Consider the following 26,223-nt stretch of genomic DNA (forward strand, 5'->3'; position numbering starts at 1 on the left):
CTGATAACAAGGCTTCCCCGATTGAAATACAGTATTGGAAATTGTCTTCGTCAAATAAGAAAAGGTAAAAAATGGTGTGTTGAGATACCCTACCCAGTTATTATTTCTAAGTCTATGCTCATTTTGTAAAGGTTTAACAAAATTATTCTTAAGTAAAGGCATCCCATTGACAGAACTTGGACCTAAATTTGTTTGTGATCAACATTAAAAACCACTTTATTAGCCTAGTGTAAGTATATGTAGTGTTAATCCTCCTAAAGGTGCGATTGATTTACATATTCTACCAAAAAAGGGCCTAGTCAACGTCTAATTACTAACTATTTTGCGGCTAGTTAGGGTTCCATTACCCAGTTATCGAAACTAATCACGACATAAATATTTTTGGTTCGTTTAAATACCTGTACGAACCTACTTCATCTCTATTCCCAAATTGTTTTCTAAGAGTAACCGTTGAGGTTATTCCACTTCATACAAAATATTGATTAAACACTACGATAAATCTCAAATATAAATGTTAGTAAATTAAAAAAAAAATTGGAATAAATCTTTTACATATGTTTTGAAATAAAAACAAAGAAGATCTTCTTTTAATCTTGAATCGTTTCTTAAATCTTGAAAACAATTTATTTCAACTTTGACATAACTAAAAAGTCTTGATTATTAAAGGTAACGTTATCCCTTTATATAGTTGGTTTTATATAGTATACATTACATTGCAGAATTGACTGGCAAATGAGTAATCCAAATGTAAGCTTACTTGCTAATGATAAAATCACGATCAGCTGGATTGAAGTAAACAAAAATCAGCAGTAAATGCCTTCTAATGCTATTCTTATGGAGAACATTGTACGTTATATCTAATTTTGTGTTAAGATTTTGGGAATTTCACTATTTTTCCCGCCGTCACGGGATAAAGACCTTTAATTTGAGCCCTCTCACGTCGTTCTACGACTTACCAGTCGCCCACAATTTTGACGCAAAGAATCGGCTTACGTAATTAATATATAGATAGAATAGATTTCTTGTATATTCCCATGAAACTGATAATGTACCCAGCACATTAAGGCCTTTATTCCAAGTATCTCAGTTCGTAAACCATACATACAATGTGACAATAAAATATCAACAAAATAGCATGTAGTTTTATGTAATCCTCACGACATTTCATTTGGTCCATTGACTTTAAATCCAATAATTGTAAAAATTATTGGAGCTTTGAAAAAAACTTCATATAAAATCCTTACACTAATAAAATACGACGTCATGAGCGCGAGAAATGAGCTACAGCGGCTAGGGCATAGCCACATGAATACAGAACGGAATGAAGGAACTAGAACGGAGAACTGGCAACAGCGCACGCAAGAAGTAGGGGGGGCGCACACACCGCTCAAGCACTACAACGCATTAGTGGCATCCTGTCCACACACTGTTGATATATACCGATTTGTGGCATGGTGCCACAATTTAAAAACTGGAATGTTAGATGTTAAAATGGAGTGTTCATTAAAAATATCGATGCAGACATGTCTCTACCACCTTCCTTCATCCACTGGTGGCCGCAGGTTGAAAGATGCCACAATTAGGTGTTTGCGAGTATTCGGTAAAACCCCGTATGTGTGTCTGTGTGTGTGTCTGGATGTGTAGGCCTACAGAGCTAGGGACTACACCTGTGGTCCGATTTCGATGAAATTTGGTATGTAGGTTCTAATCCATGGTATCTCCAGGGTTTTTTCATTTTTTTGGGAATTTTAATTTTTAATGGGGATTTTCCCATAAAATAACGGAAAAATAGGGATTTTCTCAAAAATGGCCCGAAGGATTTTGATAAAAATATAGTAGGCCTATGCTATAGCCCTTTAAATTCTGAACAAAATAGTATTGCTCCCATTTCTGTAAAAATTACGGTTCAAAAGTTATTGTAAATTATGTTATTTTCCCATAAAAACCCCATAAAATATAGGAAAAATCGGATTTTCCAAAAAAATGGCCAAAATGATTTTGATAAAAATTTAGTATGTTATAGTCCTTTATATTCTGAACAAAATGGTACAAATCCCATTTCTGTAAAAATTACTGTAAAAAAGTTATTGTAAATTATGTTATTTTCCCATAAAAAACCCATAAAATATCGGAAAAATCGGATTTTCCAAAAAATGGCCTGAATGATTTTGATAAAAATTTAGTATGTTTTAATCCTTTAAATTCTGAACAAAATTGTACAAATCCCATTTCCGTATATTTACTCTCACCGCTTATTATACATGATAAAGGTTGTTGACAAACTTATGGGAGAAAGTATGTGTCAGAAAGCTGAAACTGTTTGAGTTTATTTGTTACTTGTTTTATCATAATATATCCATAAACAAGCAAAATATAGAGTTTACTTATTCTCCATATGAATAACATGGGAAGTTTGATTTACAATTTTTTTATTTTCTCCATAACCTGTGCAAAAACACTTCCAGCCTATCTATAATATTAAAACGAAACAGTGTTTTTTTATTTCACGATTCTGAATCAACCACTCGTCGGATTTTCATGATTTTTGTGTTGAAAGAAAGATAATTTTGAGAACTAGGGAATGTCGAAGCCATAATTTTAGTTTAGGGTCCCAGTTTTTTAGAAATTAAGTTTTAATTTTTAAAAAGTCTAGCAGCCGACGCTAAGATTCTAAACTAGCTTTTGGCATAAAATAATTTGCTTAACATAACAGCTGTAAACATTCAGCTTTTGTGTCACAAATTCAGCATTTGGGTCAAAATGTAAAGACATACTTAGGGTTGACTTATTTATACTATGTGTAATGCTAATCATTGATACGTTCAATTCTTCTGTAAGAGGATGACAGATTAATTAAATATACAATTGTAAAATACTAGGATGTTCAAATTATTTTTTATAGCAATCTTTGATTTGTTTTAGTGCAATATAATTTGTTTTAACTAACAGCTGGTTGAATATAAAAATATTCTTTAGAACTATCAGGTTATTTTATTATTCTGTGATTTTGCCATTGATTATAGGAAATAAGTAAGATTCTATAACCACTGATGTATACAAAGTGTTTTCAAAGGAAAGCTTATGCAAATTATTTTTCTGTTCGACTGTTTGAGGAAAGAATAGGAAAATAACAATGTTTACATGTTTTAATTCATCTTGGCAGCTTTTTGTTTTCAGTAAATGTTTAACCACTTGAACTTTGTTGGATTAGAAATGGAAATATTGATATAACTTCAGTTTTAGTTGAACACTCAATTCCCGTACGTAGGACGGGCCAACAGCTCGTATTAAATTATTTGTTATTTTAGGCTCTTTGAAAAGGTTTAAATTTAGAGAAATTTGGAAATTTTATGTTTTGAGCGTCAAAAATGGAGAAAACCAATTTTTACCCCATAAAACCCTGTTCCCATTGTCCGATCATGCTGGTTCGCAAACTCCTTTGAATAAAAATAGGTTTTAATATGTTTGTACCAAATTTCATTAAAATTGGAACATTTTAAATTAAGTTATCATGCTAACGGACACAAATCATAGGCCTACTATTACAGTATAAGCGTCAAAGTTTGTGTGTTTGTTTTTTTGAAGTTCAATCACAAATTAACTACTGGTCGGATTGGGTCGAAATTTGGTATGATGATAGCTCACAAATCCTTTTGGGCTCTGCCCCAGTGGCCTTAGTTTACCATGTTAACCTTATGAGAACACATATTTAAAAGGAATTCAAGAATTTTGTAAGCTGTTAAAACTACACAAGTTGGTTCTCATATTCAATAGCATTAAAAAGTTAAAAGGTTTACCAACAGGGTTCAGCATGATTAATTTTTTTTTTCATTTATGACAACAGCTAATTTGAACCAAGCAGCAACAAAAAACCGTGCGAACTTTACTATTTATATTGTTTAGGTGCAGTGGCAGAACATTATTGTGACAGCTAATTTGAACCAAGCAGCAACAAAAAGCTGTGCGAACTTTACTATTTATATTGTTTAGGTGCAGTGGCAGAACATTATTATGGTAAATGTGCTATACTATTGTATACCGGTACCGTAAATGAAAAGAACCAAATTGTCTTAAACCGAGCGATCTCCCATTGCAAACGCAAAGCACGAGTATAACTGCAATACTCCCCTAATAGGTATTTTATACTTACACCAACCCCTTACAAAGGACGGGTACTCTGCTAGTACAGTATTGAATAGATGGTGTTTTTGGCATCTAGGGACCTCAACAAAACAAAAAAGTAAATCGGTCTCAGGTCCAGGTCTTACTACGAGAAACCCCATAATTTAGCTTATTTCCTATATGGGAACTTTGCAATCACGCCAGAACCACTGAACTGATTAAAATATAATTTCACATGAAAGCAGCTTGTATGTCTGGTTAACACATAGGCCTAGTCCTGTTCTTATATCTCTCTTGGGCTACGCTACTGCTATTTGGCAGAATGTAAATAGCAAAATCTATCTTGCCATACCATTACTGCTCTGTAAAATAACAAATAATAAACAACTAGGTGAAACCCATTGAAATCGACGGTTGCTTTAATGGCTTACGACAATTCTTCTAAACTGCGACAAAAAGAGTAAAATTAAAAAATACCCCCGCCGCAGCAAACCTGCAGACTAAGCGAATTTCTATTTGACTAATTGGATTTACACTGAAATGTCTACTTAAAAATATAGCATTTATTCCCGATTTAAATAGAATTAGTTTAAAAAGTACTAAGGTTTGCTGCATCAGGGAGGGTAAAACTGTTTTTTTTTTATAAAATGTTAATAGTTAGTAAGAAATAAAAACATTTTCCAAATTTGATCAAAATATGTTCATAAACAAGCAAACTACAACAGTTTACTTATTCTCCATAAGAATAACATGGGAATTTTAAATTTAAAATTTTTTGAAATTTTCTCCGTAACCATTAGGCGCATAATAACGCTTCAACATACTAAATTATTTGTTTTTTTAAGCTCTACAAAATGGTTTGGAAAGAAATTGCAAAATTTTATGTTTTTTGAGTCAAAAATGGGAAAAACCTATTTTTACCCCATAAAACCCCCCACAAACCCCCGTTCCCATGGTCCGATCATGCTGGATCGCGAACTCGTTCGAATAAACGTAGGTTTACACGTTTGTACCAAATTTCATCAAAATCGGATCATTTTTGTTCGAGTTATCGCGCTAACGGACACATATATATATATCCTTATATATAATTCTGTAAGACAAATTTTTTACCAGAAAATTGTGGACGTCTGGTAGGTCGCAGAAAAGTGGGAGGGGTCTTAAATTAAAGGTCTTGACCCCAGGGACTCAGGAAAAATAGCAGAATTCCCATAAAGTTACCAGAAATCAAGATATAACGTAAAATGTTCTCCATAAGAATAGCATTAGAAGCCATTTACTGCTGATTTTGTTTACTTCAATACAGGTGATCGTGATTTATCATCAAGCCAGTACGCCATGTTGACATTTGGATTACTTATTTGCCAGCCAATTCTGCAATGTACTATATAAAACCAAGGATAACGTTACCTATAATAATTAAGACTTTTTAGTTAGGTACGCTATAGAATTGGGAAATAAATTATTTTACTGAGAAACATTTCAAATTTGTGTATTATTAACATTTAACATTAAATAGCCACATTGACTAAATGATTAGTACAACTTCTGCTTTGTTTCTATTTAAAAACATAGTTTTTGTAGAGTTTAATCAATATTTTGTATGAAGTGGAATAACCTCCAACGGCTTATCTTAGGAAATAACCTGGGAATAAAGATGGAATAGGTTCGTACAAGAAATATATATTTGTTAATTAAGTGAGTACTATGACAAGTTCCAATGGGAGGAAAAATAATATTGTTTGGAGATTTTAAACAGGTGCCGTCTGTTGCTCGCAAAAGTGTTAAGAATCAGCCGATGATTAGGCCTAATTTGATAGAATCGTAACGTCAATCGCACCTTTAAGAGGAATACCACCACATAAACCAACTACTAATTGTAGTTTTTTTATGTTGATCAGAAAAAATTTAGGGTTATGTTTGGTCAATGGGATGCCTTTACTTTACACTAATGTAGTTAAACCTTAACAAAAGGAGTATAAACTTAGAAATATTAACTGGGTAGGGGTGATAATTTAGCGGGTTTGGCCAAGAACTAAGCTTACCTTAACACACCTTTATTTGCATTTTTTATATTTGATGAAGACAATTTCCAAAATTCCAATCAGGGGAACCTTTTGTCATCACCATAAACCATAAGACCAAAAAGACTTTAGTAAACCATCACTTATTCACAAACAATTAAATGTTTGCTGCCTTGAGCAGAGTTAAACCCATGTTGTGATTCGAATGATTTATTGAAAATAACATCAACAAAGGCAAGCAAAGACAAAAAGCAAACTGTTTTCACACAAAAGATATGACGTACAGGGATATCTATTCTGACGCATAGGATAATATAGTTCTTAGTTTGTTTAAATATTAGAATAATTTGTTTTATATTATTGAGCTTTTTAGGGACTTATGTCCCTACAAGCCACTAGTATAAATATATATATATATATAAATATAAATATATATATATATAAATATAAATATAAATATATATATATATATAGATTTATATATATATGTGTCCGTGAACACGATAACTTGAGTAATTTTTATCCGATTTTGATGAAATTTGGTTTGAAGGTGTAAGGCGGGATAAACTTGAATGAGTTCGCGATCCAGCATGATCGGACCATGGGAACAGGATTTTATAGGGGGTTTTATGGGGTAAAAATTGGTTTTTCTCACTTTTGACCCTCAAAACACAAAATTTTCAAATTTTTCTCTAAACCTTCTTAAAGAGCTTAAAAAAACAAACAATTCAGTATATCAAAGTGTTTTTGTACGGTTATTGGTTACGGAGAAAACTAAAAAAATTTAAATTTAAAATTCCTATGTTATTCTTATGGAGAATATTGTAAAATGTTGTAGTTTGCTTGTTTATGGATATCTTTTGATCAAACTTGGCAAATATATTCATTTTATACTAAGCAATAATTATTTTACTTAAAACACACTATTTATTAGTTTCCTTGTAGCAGCAAACCTAGGTACTCGTTAAACCTAATGTTATTTAAATAGTTCAATTGAAAATCAATTCAGCCAAATGGAAATTTGCTTATACGGCAGGTTTGCTGCGGCGGGTGTATTTAAATTTACAGTACTCTATAGACACATCTACCATAGCCATAATGTTCTACCACTTCACCTAAACAATAGAGAAAAATAAATTATCAACAATTCGCAAAATATCACAAATTATTCATGAAATGAAAAACATAAACATAACTGTAAACAATCCTACTTTGACAGTTCTCATTGCAAATCACAGTTTTTTGTTGCTGCTTAGTTCAAATTAGCTGTTTTCATAAATGCAAAGAAAATATAGTGTTGCACCCTGTCGGTAAATCTTATAACTTATTAATGCTTTTCCATATCATAGAACCAACTTTTTTTTTTTGAAACAGCTGACTAAATTCTTTAATTCCCTTTAAATATGAATACTCATAAGGTTAACATGGGGAACTACAGAGCCACTGGGGCGGAGCCCGAAAGGATTTTTGAGATAAGAATATGCCTTTATGTTAATCGGGAATGTAAGCTATCATCATGCCAAATTTCAGCCCAATCCGTCCAGTGGTTTATGCGTGATTGAACTTCAAACACACAAACTTTCACATTTATAATATTAGTAAGATAAAATAGTAATTAAGGTGATAATATAAATTAACAAAATTGAATGATAAAACTATTCTAAACTAAAGGGGCATTGTGAAAATCTGCAATTAACCCTCCGAGTGTCCATAGTTACACAAGCTAACATAGCTTGTGTTCCTGTAGCTATAGCTATAGCTTGTGTTGTGTTAGCTTGTGCTCCATAGCTAACAAGAGATGGACTGTACTCTGCATACCTAAGAGCCAAGAAATTTTACAGGCAGCAAGTTGACCTTACAAAAAGGCAGGCTAACATCCAGAAAATCCAACAGGCTCCAAACCAATGTAAGGCAGCTTGGGATTTGGTTAACAGGACTAGTAAGGCCAGCCCTATTATGAAGTGCACTGAGAGTCCGGATTCCTTCAACCGGTTTATCCTGGGAGAAGTTGATCGAATTGTTGATTCTATACCATTAGTTGAAAGTAATGACAATCTGAACTTTGGAGAGGCCTTTAATACAAATAATCAGTTCACCAGATGGAGACATGTTAGCCCAACTCATGTATTGAAGGTTATCAAATCCTTCAAGAACTCACATAGTCCGGATGTATATGGCATGAATGTAATTGTACTCAAGTATATTGCTGATGTGATAGCCTACCCACTTTCAGTTGTAATTAATGCCTGTTTTGAACAAGGGGTGTTCCCTCGTGCCCTCAAGACTGCACGAACTGTACCAATATTTAAGAAGGGAGACCCTCATCTAATGTCAAGCTACAGACCTATCTCTATTATTCCAGCACTGGCCAAAGTGTTTGAGACTATTATGAAGGATCAGTTGGTGTCCCACTTTGAGAGGAACAAGCTATTCGCAGAAGCTCAACATGGATTCAGGGAGAAGAAATCAACATTGACTGCCGTGTTAAAACTGGTCTCTAATATTTTGGACACATTTGAGGAAAGAGGTTCAGTATCCCTTATTCTTGCCGATTTAAGTAAGGCATTTGAATGTGTTCCTCACAAAGTTCTATTACAAAAATTGGAGAAATATGGTGTCCAAGGTCCAGTCCTACATCTGTTGTACTCCTATCTCCAAGACCGTCAGCAGATAGTCTCAATACGAGGAGCCTCATCTTCCCCCCTTCCAGTGAGTCATGGTGTCCCACAGGGCTCTGTCATGGGTCCAGTGCTCTTTATCATTGCGATAAATGACTTAAGTTTGCTAGGTGATATACTGCTCTTTGCAGATGACACCACCATATGCTCAAGGGGTAAGACACCAGAAGATGCAAGTCTGAGGGCAAATGAAATTTTCAACAAGGCAAAGGCCTGGTTTGAAGTTAATAGGCTAAGCCTCAATGCTGAAAAAACCCAAACTATGACATGCAGCCTCAGCCAGGGTTGCCAGCCTGAGACGGTGAAACTATTGGGCTTCCAACTCGACTCAAGACTAATGTGGAACGAGCATACAGAAAATGTCTGCAAGAAGCTGTCAAGAGTTGTGCACCTGCTGCGTAGGCTTAAGCCACTTTTGTTAAAGAAACATCTAACCATAATCTATCATGGGCTCTTTCATAGCCATCTTAGCTATGGCCTGCAGCTGTGGGGCCATGTGTCTAGTTGTGATGCCATCCTCCTTCTCCAGAAAAAAGCTGTTAGGGTAGTGTCGTCGGCCGACTATCTAGACCACTGTAGGCCAATTTTTCGGCAACTGGGAATCCTCACTGTGTACAGCAACTATATTTTCGTAAGCCTACTACACGTCAAGGTAAACATAAACACCTTTTGTACAAGAGCGGAGATCCATGGCCTGAATCTTCGACATGGCATCAGATTAAACCTCCCGTACTGCAGACTCACAAAAAAAAGGACTGTTTCCCCCACCTGGCCCTCAAGATGTTCAATAGGCTACCAGCTGGAGTTAAATGCCTGGATGACAATAGTTTCAAGACCAAAATTAAGTCCTGGCTCATTGGTAGAGCTTATTATTCACTGAAAGAGTTCTTCGAGGACAACTTTAGCGACCTCGTCTAGCCAAACAAACAAACCATTGACGCAATCAATCCAGCAACGCTGGTCAAAGATGAAGACTTCAAGTATCAAGTGAGTAAGTTTAGGCCTTAATGTCCGCCTATTTTTGGCGCATTTGCAAGGTTTTATTAAAACGGGTCTGAAAAGCTTAAAACAATGTTAATTCTACTGTTCTATATACCATTTTGTTTGGAAAATCATGGGCTTCAATATCATACATAAAACCTAAGGAATATTTGTTTAAAAAACAATTTTTTAGGTAAAAATAAAAATTATTTTGGAAAAATTGAAAAAAAAAATAAGTTTGCGCTCAATGAAATTGTATAAATTATAGGCCTATAAATATTTGAAAATAGCCACTTTGTTCTAAATTTTATGAGGATTACAAATATATAATAATATAAGGAAGTAGATTTGCAAATAAATAAGTTATGGGCAAAAAACAGATTTCAGTACATAGCGTTTAGCTAAGAATGCATAGCCTAACCATAGCTAGGAATCTGGCTGATAATTTACATCAATATCACTACCTTCTTCTTCAGGATCATCAACCAGCCCTTCAAAATCACTTAAATCTTCTTATAATGCACCACGTATATCACTACTTTTGATTTTTAACACTAAAACAATGATAAACATAATAAAACACATCAGTCATCGGTCCGAGGTTAACTAACCTGTTTACAAATACGCACGTCAGCTGTCTGCTACAATTACGATCGGCTCGGAGAACGTAAAGCGCTTAGAGACAGACCTCTGGAGAAAGCTTAGAATCTAATGAAAAGAACGATACCTAACTCGATCCAGTTCAATCCGATTTTGTCAGTCATAGAGCCTTCGCCGTAAACAGTGTTCGTGAGTCGCTGCAGCGACGCATGACACTCGGAGGGTTAAATAAAAGGCTCTGTCAATTAAGAGTTCACCTATTTTATCTTTAAAATTATTTTCATTTAACAATTTATAATTTGCAGGCAGCACATCGTACAGCCTCAGCCCAGCATATAGTGGACTTTTTTCATAAAGGGTCAAATGGTGCCTTGGAAATCTAAAAATGTTTTCATTTCGAGTAGGTATTATATCTATGGTTGAATCAATATATTACACCATAGCACAGAAGAAGCCTGTTTTCGCTCTGAAAACAGCCTATGGAAGTATTGAAGGCAATAGTTGCGTAATTAATGGTTAACTTGGTTTCTGAGCTGACGTGTGAGGTTAAAATTACCGGGGTGTCGAAAAACGTCTCACAAACAAAGTTTGCCAGATAAAACAGTCGAAGCGTGGGTAATTTCATCCAAGGTTCGATTTAACGTAAATACTAAGTCTATGCTCAGAAATGAGTATGAGTCAAGCAAAATCTTGCTCCAGTTAACTCTTTTCATCACAGCTATCACAGACTTAGTAATCGATCGGAAATAAATTTGGTTAATACCTCGATGGCCGAAAGTCGACGTTTGGTCAAATAAACGCGGGCCGAAATACCTAACGCCTATTCTAACCCCGAGCGGTGCAAAATATAGCTATTGCACCCGCTTCCTAAACGTACGGTGCAATATATAACTATTGCACACGTTTCCCTACCGTTCGCTTAAGTTAGTGCCTCGATGGCCGAAAGTCGACGTTGGGTAAAATAAACCAAGGGCCAAAATCCCTAACGCCTATTCTAATCCCGAGCGGTGCAATTTATAACTATTGCACGCGCTTCCTATGCGTACGGTGCAATATATAACTATTGCACACGTTTCCCTACCGTTCGCTTAAGTTAGTGCCTCGATGGCCGAAAGTCGACGTTGGGTAAAATAAACGTGGGCCGAAATCCCTAACGCCTATTCTAATCCCGAGCGGTGCAATATATAACTATTGCACGCGCTTCCTATGCGTACCGTGCAATATATAACTATTGCACACGTTTTCCTACCGTTCGCTTAAAAGTTAGTGCCTCGATGGCCGAAAGTCAACGTTGGGTAAAATAAACGTGGGCCGAAATCCCTAACGCCTATTCTAATCCCGAGCGGTGCAATATATAACTATTGCACGCGCTTCCTATGCGTACGGTGCAATATATAACTATTGCCCACGTTTCCCTACCGTTCGCTTAAGTTAGTGCCTCGATGGCCGAAAGTCGATGTTGGACCTATACCACGTTAGCGTGTAGTGGGTGACTTGCTTTTGGTTGTGGTGTAGGTTGGTAGTAAAATTTCCCCATAAAATCCCCGTCTGGCAAACTTAAACATCCACTTGTTCTTTCTCCGTCTCTCTCCCTCCAATTGGCAATAGAATGGAACCAGCTACGTTCCAAGCAGTGCTGCTATCTGTGGGTGTTTAGCGAACTATGTAGACTCTTGTCGTAAAGCAGGACATCACCGAACGTTATTTGCTATTCGTCATAGTCTACCGAAAATTGAAAGCCAATCACCCGGCAATCGGGTTTGTTCGATACTGCAGGCTGCGCCGCACTGGGGCTACGCCTGCCATTTGATGGGCCACAGTGAACTTGTTACCTGATTGATGGAGAATAGGAGTTTTCCTGGTGATGTAAATATTAAAGTTGCTAATTAATGTAGTAGGTTATTGTTTTTTTAGCGAATTTCCCATATAAGGAATAAGCTATTAGCTACCGTAGTACTCATGGTAAGACCTGGACGCGGGACCGATTTTTTTTTCCATTTTGAGGTCCCTAGAGGCCAAACACACCATCTGTTCAAATTCATATATATATATATATATATATATATATATATATATATATATATATATATATATATATATATATATATATATATGTCCGTTAGCATGATAACTCGAGCGAAAATAATCCGATTTTGATGAAATTTGGTACAAACGTGTAAACCTACGTTTATTCGAACGAGTTCGCGATCCAGCATAATTGGACCATGGGAACAGGGGTTTATGGGGTAGGCCTAAAAATGTGTTTTTCCCATTTTTTAACCTAAAAACAAAAAATTTTGCAATTTCTTTCTAAACCGTTTTGAAGAGCTTAAAAAAATAAATAATTTGGTGTATTGAAGCGCTGTTGTATGCCTAACGGTCACGAAGAAAATTAAAAAATAGTTTAATTTAAAATTCCCATGCTATCCTTATGGAGAAAATAAAAATTGTTGTAGTTTTGTTTATAAATATATATATATATAAAAAAATTTGGCAAATTTATTTATTTCATCCCATACTATTCACGTCAAAAAACACTGTTTACCTTCCCCGTAGCAGCAAACCTAAGCACTTGTTAAATCAAATGTTATTTAGGCTAAATAGGGAATAAATATGTCTTATTTATAGAAATATTTGAGTAAAAATGTAATCAGACAAGTTGAAATTCGCTTAGTCTGCAGGTTTGCTGCGGCGAGGGTATTTTAACCCTAGCAGTGGCCAATGTAAGAAGTGGGGAATGGCCACCCCATTTTGGCGATTTTGCAGACCTTTTTTTTGAAAATTCGTAAAAATTCACCTTACCAGTAAACCTAGCCAACCTGATATTCATTTTGTTCGGAAAGAACAGGAGAATCTAGAAATAGTAATATAATAATGATTTAGACAGTGTATTTTATCGGTAAAGTGAAAAAAAATATAAAAATTTGATTTTTTTTTTTAAATTTCAAAAGCGGCCTCGGTATTTTTTTTTCCTACGGATTTTTTATGGGAAATTCATTATATACATTTTGTAGACAATCTAATTCCCTACATAGAAATATATAACATGTTAGGAAAATATTTTTTTTTCATAAGTTTTTGGGGCGAAATAGGCTATAATGACAAACGGAGAACCGAAAAAATTGAAAACCGTAGGTACAGTGTTAGTTTAGGGTTGTAAAAAGTTCTATAATATATGTGTATACTAATAATGATATATACATGTTTGTAAAGCTAATGAAGTAAGGAATCAAAAAAAGTCATAAAGTTTATGGTAAAAATATTTTTTTCATAAACATACGTATATAAAATAATGTTTTTATATTTTAGCGATTTCTCGAGAAAAAAAAATTCACAGTATTTAGTATATACGGTACAACTTTTGTACCAATTTTTTTTTTACTTCAAACCAACATAATAATCTTGTAGTGTATTCAATTACCTACATAAAAATGTATAACATGTTAGAAATATTTTTTTTGTAGGTACATAATAGGGACATAATAATACAATAACCGCAAAACCGCAAATAAGTGTAAACTACAGTATAGCCTACAGTGTTTGTTTGTGTTGTGAAACATTATGTAGGCTGATGATATGTAGCCTACATATTTGTAAAGCTAATTAAGTAAGGTATCCAAAAAAGTCATAAGTATGATGGTAAAAAGTTATTTTCACCTAACTTATGATTATGTATCAATTTGAGAACGTTTTGAATTTTTTGCGCATTTCGAGAAAATGGAGTGTACAGTATTTAGTAGCCTATATACTTTTTTTACCAAATTTTTTACACCCAAACCAATATAAACATGTTGTAGTGTATCCATTTGCCTTCATAAAAATGTATAACACCTTGGGTAAATCATTATATAGCATATAGCACCTCTGAATGTCAGAATCGTCATTTTTGGACATGATGCTAACAAAATACAGTATTTAGTATAGGCTATAACTTTTTTACAAAATTTTTTACCCCCAAACCATTATAAACATGTTGTAGTGTAGCCTATTCATTTACCTTTATAAAAATGTATAACATTTTGGGTACCTATATCATTATATCGCATATATAGCATGGTGAACTAAGGTCCGTCTCGTACAACAATCTCTGAATGTCAGAATCGTCATTTTAGGACATGATGCTAACAAAATACAACCTTTTATGAACCCTATTTCACACAATTCAGTAATATTTGCATGAAGATTACTGTTATACACACACACAAACTTCACTAACACTAACACTACGAACTAATAACGTATTTAGTAATAAATCGCGGATAACACGAGAACGAACACTATTACCGGCAACAACACAAATAAACAATGGCGAATACAAGACAGCTGACAGACTGTAGCAGTAATGACTCACTTCCGTCGTCTACATGCGAGCATACAGAAATAACCCTGAGTGCAGGGCTGCCACTCTCTGAATCTATATTTCTTTCTCTTCAAAATGACATACTATGACTAGTAATAATAAATTACACTGTATGTAATTCGTATTTTCCACATCGTCACATGACGACCATTGGCCATTTGTTAAAAATTTCGAAAACAGCTGTTTTCATAAAATCGTACCGGTTGTGCAATCAATATTTCGTTCTAAATATTACGACCACAATGAAGATAAAATCAATGGCTATTCAGTGGTACCACCCGCAACATCCCACGACAAAAATTACCCGAGCAGGGTAATGCCAAACAAGACGTGTTTTGCAAGTTCCCAAGTGTCGGCTGCAAAAGTCGTGCCGAGCCAAAAATTCATTTGATTTCTAATCGTCGTGACATTGTTATGTACCTGCTACAGGGTTTGTTTATGTAATAAAATGAAAGTTCAGAATGTGATCTTTTGAATGGTAAGTTATATAAGTTATATTATTCTCATCTGAGTTGATTATAGCCTACGTGGTTTTTTTACCGCTAAAAAGATTTCGGCCCATATCGTCACCAGACGACTTTGGTCATTCTAAGCTAATGTCAGATCGTCACCAGACGACGATCGGCCACTGCTAGGGTTAAGTTACATATAGGCCTAGGCTAAGTTAGTTAAAGCTTACCCTTCATTGTTTCATTTCAGGAAGGCCTAAGTTTACTACAAATTAAACTGATAGGTCTACTCTACTAAAATGAAATTTAAATGTCATATTCAGATAAGAGCCTGTCAGCCTTGACAAATTAAAAAGCATACCTAGGTTCGGCATCTTTTACTTTGGTGGAGTAGCCTATCACTAGGCTACTTAATAGCAAATTGACTAGATTTGGATCGCAAATTGAGCAAATTCTGAGCCCACGACATAAGCCTCGTTCTGGTTAACACGGAGGTGGTGGTGGTAGGTATAATTTCTTATACTCAATCGAGGTTACCAAACTGACAGTGAATTTAAAATACTTTGGACATAGCCTAGATGTTACACAATTTCAATAAACTATGCGAAATACAGACCTTATCGGAGGTAAAAAGTGTAGCACCATCATTATTTTAAAAACTCATTGTTAAAAACCTTCAACACAACTGAGTAATCAATCACCAGCAAGATTTTGTTTTTTAACAATTTCACTGATGAGTGATAGATAATACGACTGACAATTTGACACTTAACCGCACTTGCACTAGCTTGACACTGAACTGACTGAACGAACAACTGAACTAAACACTGAACGAAACGTTAGAACTGAACTGAGACTGAGAGTGAGAGTGGAGACTGACAGCTCAATTTTTTATGAGCAACAACTGTTAGGCCTCTCGCCCACTATACGATTTCGGTCGTACGACACTGTGTCGTACGATATTCTTATCATATGTGTGGTCCTCGCCCACTTTACGACACTTTGTCGGATAAATGGCCAGTTGCTCGGTAGCCCTGGAAGAGTGAGGTGTGGGTGTGTTGCGCAATATCTTAAAACAGTGGTTCTGTATCAAACAGTAAAACAATAATTCCGTTACGTGTTGTTGCAATGTGGCTGCTGTGGCGTAGATTAAGCGATAGTGGCCAATGTAGGCCTACAGCATTAAAGAAACATTTATTTTTATGTGTAAATTATTTTTTAAGTTAATGTATTGATAGAAATTTTCAAATTATATTAGTCCATGCATTTTACAAGTTTTTAAATTTACCATAACTAATTAACTATCATAGGGTTTTGGGATAGTCTGGTAAAAAGTATGTATGTTAATTGTTTTTGGATTAGTTTTTAAATATATTTAATTTTATCAATATAATCTACAAAAAAAAATATTTATATGTTTTAGTGAAACTTTTTTACACAATTTAATTAATAATTAAGATTATACAATAATAATAGCCAAACTCGCATTTTTCAATAATTATTTTGGTATATTTACTCATAAGTGATGCAGTATTTAAACATAATATAAGGAAAAATATAACCAAATTGTAAAAAATAAATAGGAAGATCAAAATTACGCAAAATAATGGTTGAAAAATAAGACCAAGTGATATATCAAACATTATAATAAAAAAGTATGAATGAATTGTAAAAAATATTTATTCACGATAAGAAATACGCAAAGTGATATAACAACTATAATAATGACTAAGTATGAGTTAATTGCAAAAAGTATATATAAGACTACTGGGGAGAACGCACGACATACGATAAAAATCGTATAGTGGGCGAGCGCCCATTTGATTGTGTACGCCACTGCGAGTGAAACAGTCGTACGACAGTCGTGGATCACAGTGGCAGTGGACGACTGCTTCACGACAGTTTGTCGTAGTCGTGAGATTATCGTACAGTGGGCAAGCTCTCATAAGATCCAATGGTTCACTGTGGAAATGTTGTCGTTCCGACACAGTGTCGTACGACCGAAATCGTATAGTGGGCGAGGGGCCAAGATTACAGTGCAGACCGCTACCGCAGGCACAATTTTTATTTCAGGATAAGTTTTGCCAACAGTGTCATTTGCAGGCTTCTGAATGAAAGTTTACTAATCAAATACCCCCGCCGCAGCAAACCTGACGCCTAAGCGAATTTCCATTTGGCTGAATTGATTTTCAATTGATCTATTTAAATAACATTAGGTTTAACGAGTACCTAGGTTTGCTGCTACAAGGAAACTAATAAAGTGTGTGTTTTAAGTAAAATAATTATTGCTTAGTATAAAATGAATATATTTGCCAAGTTTGATCAAAAGATATCCTAAATAATGGTGTAAATACCTGCATTCATGTGATCAATTTGTTACTAAATTGCAACGGGTTTCAACTCACAAAGGAGTCATCGTCGGGCCAGTACAGATGTCTTCTCGCTTCATTTGAAGGTCGTCAATTCATGATAAATAAATACATTTAACACGCACACGTACACGAACATAAAAACAAACATTTAGGGCTAAAAACGAAAGATGATACAATACGGTAACGGGACACGACGTGATTTAAATATTTAAATTCACGTCGTGTCCCGTTACCGTATTGTATCATCTTTCGTTTTTAGCCCTAAATGTTTGTTTTTATGTTCGTGTACGTGTGCGTGTTAAATGTATTTATTTATCATGAATTGACGACCTTCAAATGAAGCGAGAAGACATCTGTACTGGTCCGACGATGACTCCTTTGTGAGTTGAAACCGGTTGCAATTTAGCAACAAATTGATCACATGAATGCAGGTATTTACACCATTATTTAGTATTTAACTGTGATCAGGAGGCTAAAATTCAATATAATGAAAAAAAAGATATCCATAAACAAGCAAACTACAACATTTTACAATATTTTCCTTAAGAATAACATGGGAATTTTAAATTTACCATTTTTTTAGTTTTCTCCATAACCAATAACCGTACAATACCCCCGCCGCAGCAAACCTGCCGACTAAGCGAATTTCCATTTGTCTGAATTGATTTTCAGTTAAATATATTTTAATAACATTAGGTTTAACGAGTACCTAGGTTTGCTGTTACAAGGAAACTAATAAAGTGTGTTTTTGAGTAAAATATTGATAGCTTAGTACAAAGTAAATAAATTTGCCAAGTTTGATCAAAATATATCCATAAACAAGCGAACTACAACATTTGACAATATTCTCCATAAGAATAACATGGGAATTTTAAATTTACAATTTTTTTAATTTTCTCCGTTACTAATAATCGAACAAAAATACTTTTATATACTAAATTATTTGTTTTTTTTTAAGCTCTTTAAAAAGGTCTAAAGAGAAATCGGGAAATTTTGTGTTTTGAGGATCAAAAGTGAGGAAAACCAATTTTTACCCCATAAAACCCCCGTAAAGCCCCGTTCCCATGGTCCGATTTTGCTGGTTCGCGAACTCATTCAAGTTTATCCCGCTTTACACCTTTAAACCAAATTTCATCAAAATCGGACAAAAATTACTCAAGTTATCGCGTTCACGGACGTATATATATATATATATATATATATATATATAAGTCTATATATATATACATATATAAAAATTTGAACGAATGGTGTTTTTGGCCTCTGGGGACATCAAAATGAAAAAGTAAATCGGTCCCGGGTGTAGGTCTTACCGTGCCACCTACGGTAATAGCTACTTCCCTATAGGGAAATTCGCTAAAAACACTTTGATATACTGAATTGTTTGTTTTTTTAAGCTCTTTAACAAGGTTTAGAGAAAAATTGGGAAATTTTGTGTTTTGAGGGTCAAAAGTGAGAAAAACAAATTTTTACCCCATAAAACCCCCCATAAAACCCTGTTCCCATGGTCCGATCATGCTGGATCGCGAACTCATTCAAGTTTATCCCGCCTTACACCTTCAAACCAAATTTCATCAAAATCGGATAAAAATTACTCAAGTTATCGTGTTCACGGACACACATATATATACTAGCTGACCCGGCGAACTTCGTATCGCCTAAGTTATAGGTTTCCCCTAAGACAGACCGATGGAAAGAAAGTACCGTTACGTTTAATTTTCAAGATGATCTCGTTCGCATCGCTCAATCACGTCCTGGTTGAAGTTCGTTCGCTACGCTCACTCACCTTTGGGTTGGAGCTCGTTCGCTACGCTCACTCACCTTTAGGTTGGAGCTCGTTCGCTGCGCTCACTTGCCTTCAGGTTAGCTCGTTCGCTACGCTCACTCACCTCCAGGTTGAAGTTCGTTCGCTACGCTCACTCACCTTTAGGTTGGAGCTCGTTCGCTGCGCTCACTTGCCTTCAAGTTAGCTCGTTCGCTACGCTCACTCGCCTCCAGGTTGAAGTTCGTTCGCTACGCTCACTCACCTTTTGGTTGCAAATTAGCTGTTGTCATAAATGTAAAAGAAATAATAGTGCTGCACCCTGTTGGTAAACCTTGTAACTTTAATGCTATTGAACATCATAGAACAGAACCAACTTGTTTAATTGAAACAGCTGTTAAGATTCATTAATTCCATTTCTCATAAGGTTAACATGGGAAACTCCAGAGCCACTGGGGCGGAGCCCTTTTAAGAATTTCGAAACGGGAAATAGTTTACGTCCGATTCGCATACCTACAGAATTTACAAACCAAATTTCATAACGATCGGTGAAGTCGTTCTGGAGGAGTTTGCAGACAAACACTGTGACACGAGAATTTTATATATTAGATATATATTAAGAAAACTGTAGTGATTAGGGCTACTATTTTGATATGTAAAAGCATTATTAAAAACTAAGTACCTTTTTTTTAATTCATTTTATTTAACAACGACTAGTTTCGACGATAATGCCATAGTCATGTTGTTTTTATATCTAACAAATACAATAAACATTTTATCTAAATAATAAATACAATCATATGATTTCATAGGTTTTGATGACTTTAGATTTCTTCTGTTTTAAATGGTCTTTATACTATATATAATAATTTTCTCTCTTAATTTAACTGCAGGATTTTTTCAAATATTGGATTGCATTTGTTGATGTTCATTGTGTTTAGTAAATTTTCTGGGTGTTGTTTATAGTTTTTGTAAATGTAAAAATCTTCTTTAACATGTAATTTTGATTTGTCTTTTTCATATTCAAGGATTTTTAAATTTTCGTGGATGCTTTTGTATTCATGGTCTGTTTGTATTAAATGTTCTGCAAAATAAGATTTCATTGTTGTGCGGTTTCCTGATCTTAATGCTTGAATATGTTCTTTGAACCGTTTTTCAAAAGTTCGACTTGTTTGCCCAATGTAGGATTTATCACAATTAGAACATTTGATTTCATAAATACCTGATTTTCTCATATTGTCTTGATTTTGGTTAGCTATATTTTCTTTTGAAATTTTGTTATTGATAATTTGAAAAGCATTATTTTTTGTTTTATAACTGATTATTACATTTGAATGGTTGAAAGTTTTTCTTAGGGCTTTATTAATTTTGGTATTGTACGGTATACAAATAAATTCTTTTCTCTTTTTGTTTTCTGTTCCTGAAGTAGTTCCTTGTGTTTGAAGTTTTCTCTTAAATTTTTTCTTAATCATGTTTTCAATTATAGATGGATTGTATCCATTTTTCACTGCCAAATATATAATAGTATTTTTTTCTTTGTTAAAGTTTTCAGTGGACATAGGAATATTTACAAGTCTGTGTGTTAACGAATGAAATGTTGCCAATTTATGTTGCCATGGATGATTAGAATGTGAAGGTATGATACTGTTTGTTGTAGTTGGTTTTCGGTAAATTTTAAATCTGTGAATGTGTTTTTCTTTTGAAATGGTTATATCTAGAAAGTTAATGTGTGAATGTTGTATTTCTTTTGAGAATTTAATTTGTGTCGAGATTGAATTTATGTGTTCGTGTAAATTGTTTGCTTCTGTTTGTGTTCCTTCAAAAAGGCAAAGGATATCGTCAACATATCGGTGCCAGTATATAATTTTGGATTTGTAAGGGTTGCTTTCAATTAAAACTTTGGTTTTCTCTAAATTATTCATGTAAATGTCAGCTAGAAGTCCAGACAGAGGAGAACCCATAGGTAAACCGTCTTCTTGAATGTAAAATGACTGATTATATTGAAAATAATTTTGGTTTAATGTAATTTTGGTTAGTCTAACTAAATCATTAATTTGAGTTGTTGTGAGTGTTCCATGTTCTATTAATTGTTGTTTCATTATTTTAATTGTGTCATCTATTGGTATGTTCGTGTACATGTCATTTACATCAAATGAAAGAAATAAAGAATTTTGTGGTATGTGAATATCTTTGATTTTGTCAATTAATTCATATGTATTGGCTACATTTATATCATTATTCATGTTTATGTTCTGTTTTATTTTGTTATGTAAATACTTACATAGATTGTATGTAGGTGCTTGACGGAAATTTACAATTGGTCTAATCGGAATATCTTGTTTGTGTGTTTTCGGTTGTGCTCGTAATGTAGGTGACTTTGGATTTGGTACTTTCAATGAAGATTGTTCTTTTTGTGTAATACTTTTGCAATTTGTAATAGTGGAGTTGACTATTTTTGTAAATTCTTCTGTTGGATCTTTTGTTAACAGTTTAAACTTTCCTTTTTCAAGAAACGTATTGACTTTTTCTTCATAATCATTCTTTTTCATGACAACGACTGAATTTCCTTTATCCGCTTTGGTTATTATTGCGTCACATTCATTTAATTTTCCAGTTATATTATTAATTAAGGATAGTTCTTCTCTTGATTTTCTAGTGGTATTTGGACGTGTATTTGGTAACTTCAATTTGTTCATTTCATGTATAATGTTGTGTCTTATTGGATCCTGTACGTCATCTTTTTGTTTTCTTATGGACATTTCTAAGTTAAGAAGATCTTCTTTCAGATTATGTTTGTGGTGGTCTAGGTTTAAATTATATTTGATTGAATTACTTAAAAATTCTTCTTCATTTTCTGTGAACACAATATCTGTCAGGTTTTTAAATTTTGGACTGAATTCATGTTGTATTTCATTTTCTATTTCTAATGTGTAGCTTACCTGGTTTTTGCGTAGCTTATTAAGTTTATTTTTTTGTGTGGTCTTCTTTTTGTTCATGATAGGTTCGATCCAATACCGTATATATTCAAGTATTTCTTCTATTGTTTCACAATGGAATTTGGTCTTAATTTCGTTTAGTTTGTTTGTCATTTGATTTTCAATTTTGTTTAGTTTGCTGTATAGAAAGTTGATTTCTTCTTTTACCCAAATCTTTTTTGCCGTATCAATTGTTCAAATTGCAGCTTGTGATTTACTTTTTGTATGAATTTGGACGTAATTTGGACAAAGATTTTCAGATAGACAAATTTTGTTAAACTTGATGTCTTCAATGATTTTTTCTTTCTTTAGGTTGAGGTATTTGTATCGATGGATCACTTGTTGGTTGTTAGCCATATTAATTAAGAAAACTGTAGTGATTAGGGCTACTATTTTGATATGTAAAAGCATTATTAAAAACTAAGTACCCTTTTTTTTAATTCATTTTATTTAACAACGACTAGTTTCGACGATAATGCCATAGTCATGTTGTTTTTATATCTAACAAATACAATAAACATTTTATCTAAATAATAAATACAATCATATGATTTCATAGATTTTGATGACTTTAGATTTCTTCTGTTTTAAATGGTCTTTATACTATATATAATAATTTTCTCTCTTAATTTAACTGCAGGATTTTTTCAAATATTGGATTGCATTTGTTGATGATTATTGTGTTTAGTAAATTTTCTGGGTGTTGTTTATAGTTTTTGTAAATGTAAAAATCTTCTTTAACATGTAATTTTGATTTGTCTTTTTCATATTCAAGGATTTTTAAATTTTCGTGGATGCTTTTGTATTCATGGTCTGTTTGTATTAAATGTTCTGCAAAATAAGATTTCATTGTTGTGCGGTTTCCTGATCTTAATGCTTGAATATGTTCTTTGAACCGTTTTTCAAAAGTTCGACTTGTTTGCCCAATGTAGGATTTATCACAATTAGAACATTTGATTTCATAAATACCTGATTTTCTCATATTGTCTTGATTTTGGTTAGCTATATTTTCTTTTGAAATTTTGTTATTGATAATTTGAAAAGCATTATTTTTTGTTTTATAACTGATTATTACATTTGAATGGTTGAAAGTTTTTCTTAGGGCTTTATTAATTTTGGTATTGTACGGTATACAAATAAATTCTTTTCTCTTTTTGTTTTCTGTTCCTGAAGTACCTAGTTCCTTGTGTTTGAAGTTTTCTCTTAAATTTTTTCTTAATCATGTTTTCAATTATAGATGGATTGTATCCATTTTTCACTGCCAAATATATAATATTATTTTTTTCATTGTTAAAGTTTTCAGTGGACATAGGAATATTTACAAGTCTGTGTGTTAACGAATGAAATGTTGCCAATTTATGTTGCCATGGATGATTAGAATGTGAAGGTATGATACTGTTTGTTGTAGTTGGTTTTCGGTAAATTTTAAATCTGTGAATGTGTTTTTCTTTTGAAATGGTTATATCTAGAAAGTTAATGTGTGAATGTTGTATTTCTTTTGAGAATTTAATTTGTGTCGAGATTGAATTTATGTGTTCGTGTAAATTGTTTGCTTCTGTTTGTGTTCCTTCAAAAAGGCAAAGGATATCGTCAACATATCGGTGCCAGTATATAATTTTGGATTTGTAAGGGTTGCTTTCAATTAAAACTTTGGTTTTCTCTAAATTATTCATGTAAATGTCAGCTAGAAGTCCAGACAGAGGAGAACCCATAGGTAAACCGTCTTCTTGAATGTAAAATGACTGATTATATTGAAAATAATTTTGGTTTAATGTAATTTTGGTTAGTCTAACTAAATCATTAATTTGAGTTGTTGTGAGTGTTCCATGTTCTATTAATTGTTGTTTCATTATTTTAATTGTGTCATCTATTGGTATGTTCGTGTACATGTCATTTACATCAAATGAAAGAAATAAAGAATTTTGTGGTATGTGAATATCTTTGATTTTGTCAATTAATTCATATGTATTGGCTACATTTATATCATTATTCATGTTTATGTTCTGTTTTATTTTGTTATGTAAATACTTACATAGATTGTATGTAGGTGCTTGACGGAAATTTACAATTGGTCTAATCGGAATATCTTGTTTGTGTGTTTTCGGTTGTGCTCGTAATGTAGGTGACTTTGGATTTGGTACTTTCAATGAAGATTTTTCTTTTTGTGTAATACTTTTGCAATTTGTAATAGTGGAGTTGACTATTTTTGTAAATTCTTCTGTTGGATCTTTTGTTAACAGTTTAAACTTTCCTTTTTCAAGAAACGTATTGACTTTTTCTTCATAATCATTCTTTTTCATGACAACGACTGAATTTCCTTTATCCGCTTTGGTTATTATTGCGTCACATTCATTTAATTTTCCAGTTATATTATTAATTAAGGATAGTTCTTCTCTTGATTTTCTAGTGGTATTTGGACGTGTATTTGGTAACTTCAATTTGTTCATTTCATGTATAATGTTGTGTCTTATTGGATCCTGTACGTCATCTTTTTGTTTTCTTATGGACATTTCTAAGTTAAGAAGATCTTCTTTCAGATTATGTTTGTGGTGGTCTAGGTTTAAATTATATTTGATTGAATTACTTAAAAATTCTTCTTCATTTTCTGTGAACACAATATCTGTCAGGTTTTTAAATTTTGGACTGAATTCATGTTGTATTTCATTTTCTATTTCTAATGTGTAGCTTACCTGGTTTTTGCGTAGCTTATTAAGTTTATTTTTTTGTGTGGTCTTCTTTTTGTTCATGATAGGTTCGATCCAATACCGTATATATTCAAGTATTTCTTCTATTGTTTCACAATGGAATTTGGTCTTAATTTCGTTTAGTTTGTTTGTCATTTGATTTTCAATTTTGTTTAGTTTGCTGTATAGAAAGTTGATTTCTTCTTTTACCCAAATCTTTTTTGCCGTATCAATTGTTCAAATTGCAGCTTGTGATTTACTTTTTGTATGAATTTGGACGTAATTTGGACAAAGATTTTCAGATAGACAAATTTTGTTAAACTTGATGTCTTCAATGATTTTTTCTTTCTTTAGGTTGAGGTATTTGTATCGATGGATCACTTGTTGGTTGTTAGCCATATTAATTAAGAAAACTGTAGTGATTAGGGCTACTATTTTGATATGTAAAAGCATTATTAAAAACTAAGTACCCTTTTTTTTAATTCATTTTATTTAACAACGACTAGTTTCGACGATAATGCCATAGTCATGTTGTTTTTATATCTAACAAATACAATAAACATTTTATCTAAATAATAAATACAATCATATGATTTCATAGATTTTGATGACTTTAGATTTCTTCTGTTTTAAATGGTCTTTATACTATATATAATAATTTTCTCTCTTAATTTAACTGCAGGATTTTTTCAAATATTGGATTGCATTTGTTGATGATTATTGTGTTTAGTAAATTTTCTGGGTGTTGTTTATAGTTTTTGTAAATGTAAAAATCTTCTTTAACATGTAATTTTGATTTGTCTTTTTCATATTCAAGGATTTTTAAATTTTCGTGGATGCTTTTGTATTCATGGTCTGTTTGTATTAAATGTTCTGCAAAATTAGATTTCATTGTTGTGCGGTTTCCTGATCTTAATGCTTGAATATGTTCTTTGAACCGTTTTTCAAAAGTTCGACTTGTTTTCCCAATGTAGGATTTATCACAATTAGAACATTTGATTTCATAAATACCTGATTTTCTCATATTGTCTTGATTTTGGTTAGCTATATTTTCTTTTGAAATTTTGTTATTGATAATTTGAAAAGCATTATTTTTTGTTTTATAACTGATTATTACATTTGAACGGTTGAAAGTTTTTCTTAGGGCTTTATTAATTTTGGTATTGTACGGTATACAAATAAATTCTTTTCTCTTTTTGTTTTCTGTTCCTGAAGT

General features: G+C 33.2%; 1 protein-coding gene across 2 annotated transcripts in view; it reads right to left on the bottom strand.

The window, feature by feature from the left end:
- LOC128985087 (alpha-1,6-mannosyl-glycoprotein 2-beta-N-acetylglucosaminyltransferase) overlaps positions 1-15,999 on the bottom strand; it is a 108,480-nt gene extending 92,481 nt beyond the window's left edge. For both annotated transcript variants that reach the window (XM_054404475.1, XM_054404469.1), the window contains exon 1: positions 15,831-15,999. The gene's annotated coding sequence lies outside the window, so the exon portion shown is untranslated. The remainder of the gene's footprint in view (positions 1-15,830) is intronic.
- Between the last annotated feature and the right edge of the window lie 10,224 nt (positions 16,000-26,223).

This window comes from Macrosteles quadrilineatus, unplaced genomic scaffold, assembly GCF_028750875.1.
Source record: "Macrosteles quadrilineatus isolate MER2022 unplaced genomic scaffold, UCM_ALF_1.0 Scaffold_1__1_contigs__length_201487025, whole genome shotgun sequence".
NCBI classification, from domain to species: Eukaryota; Metazoa; Arthropoda; class Insecta; order Hemiptera; family Cicadellidae; genus Macrosteles; species Macrosteles quadrilineatus.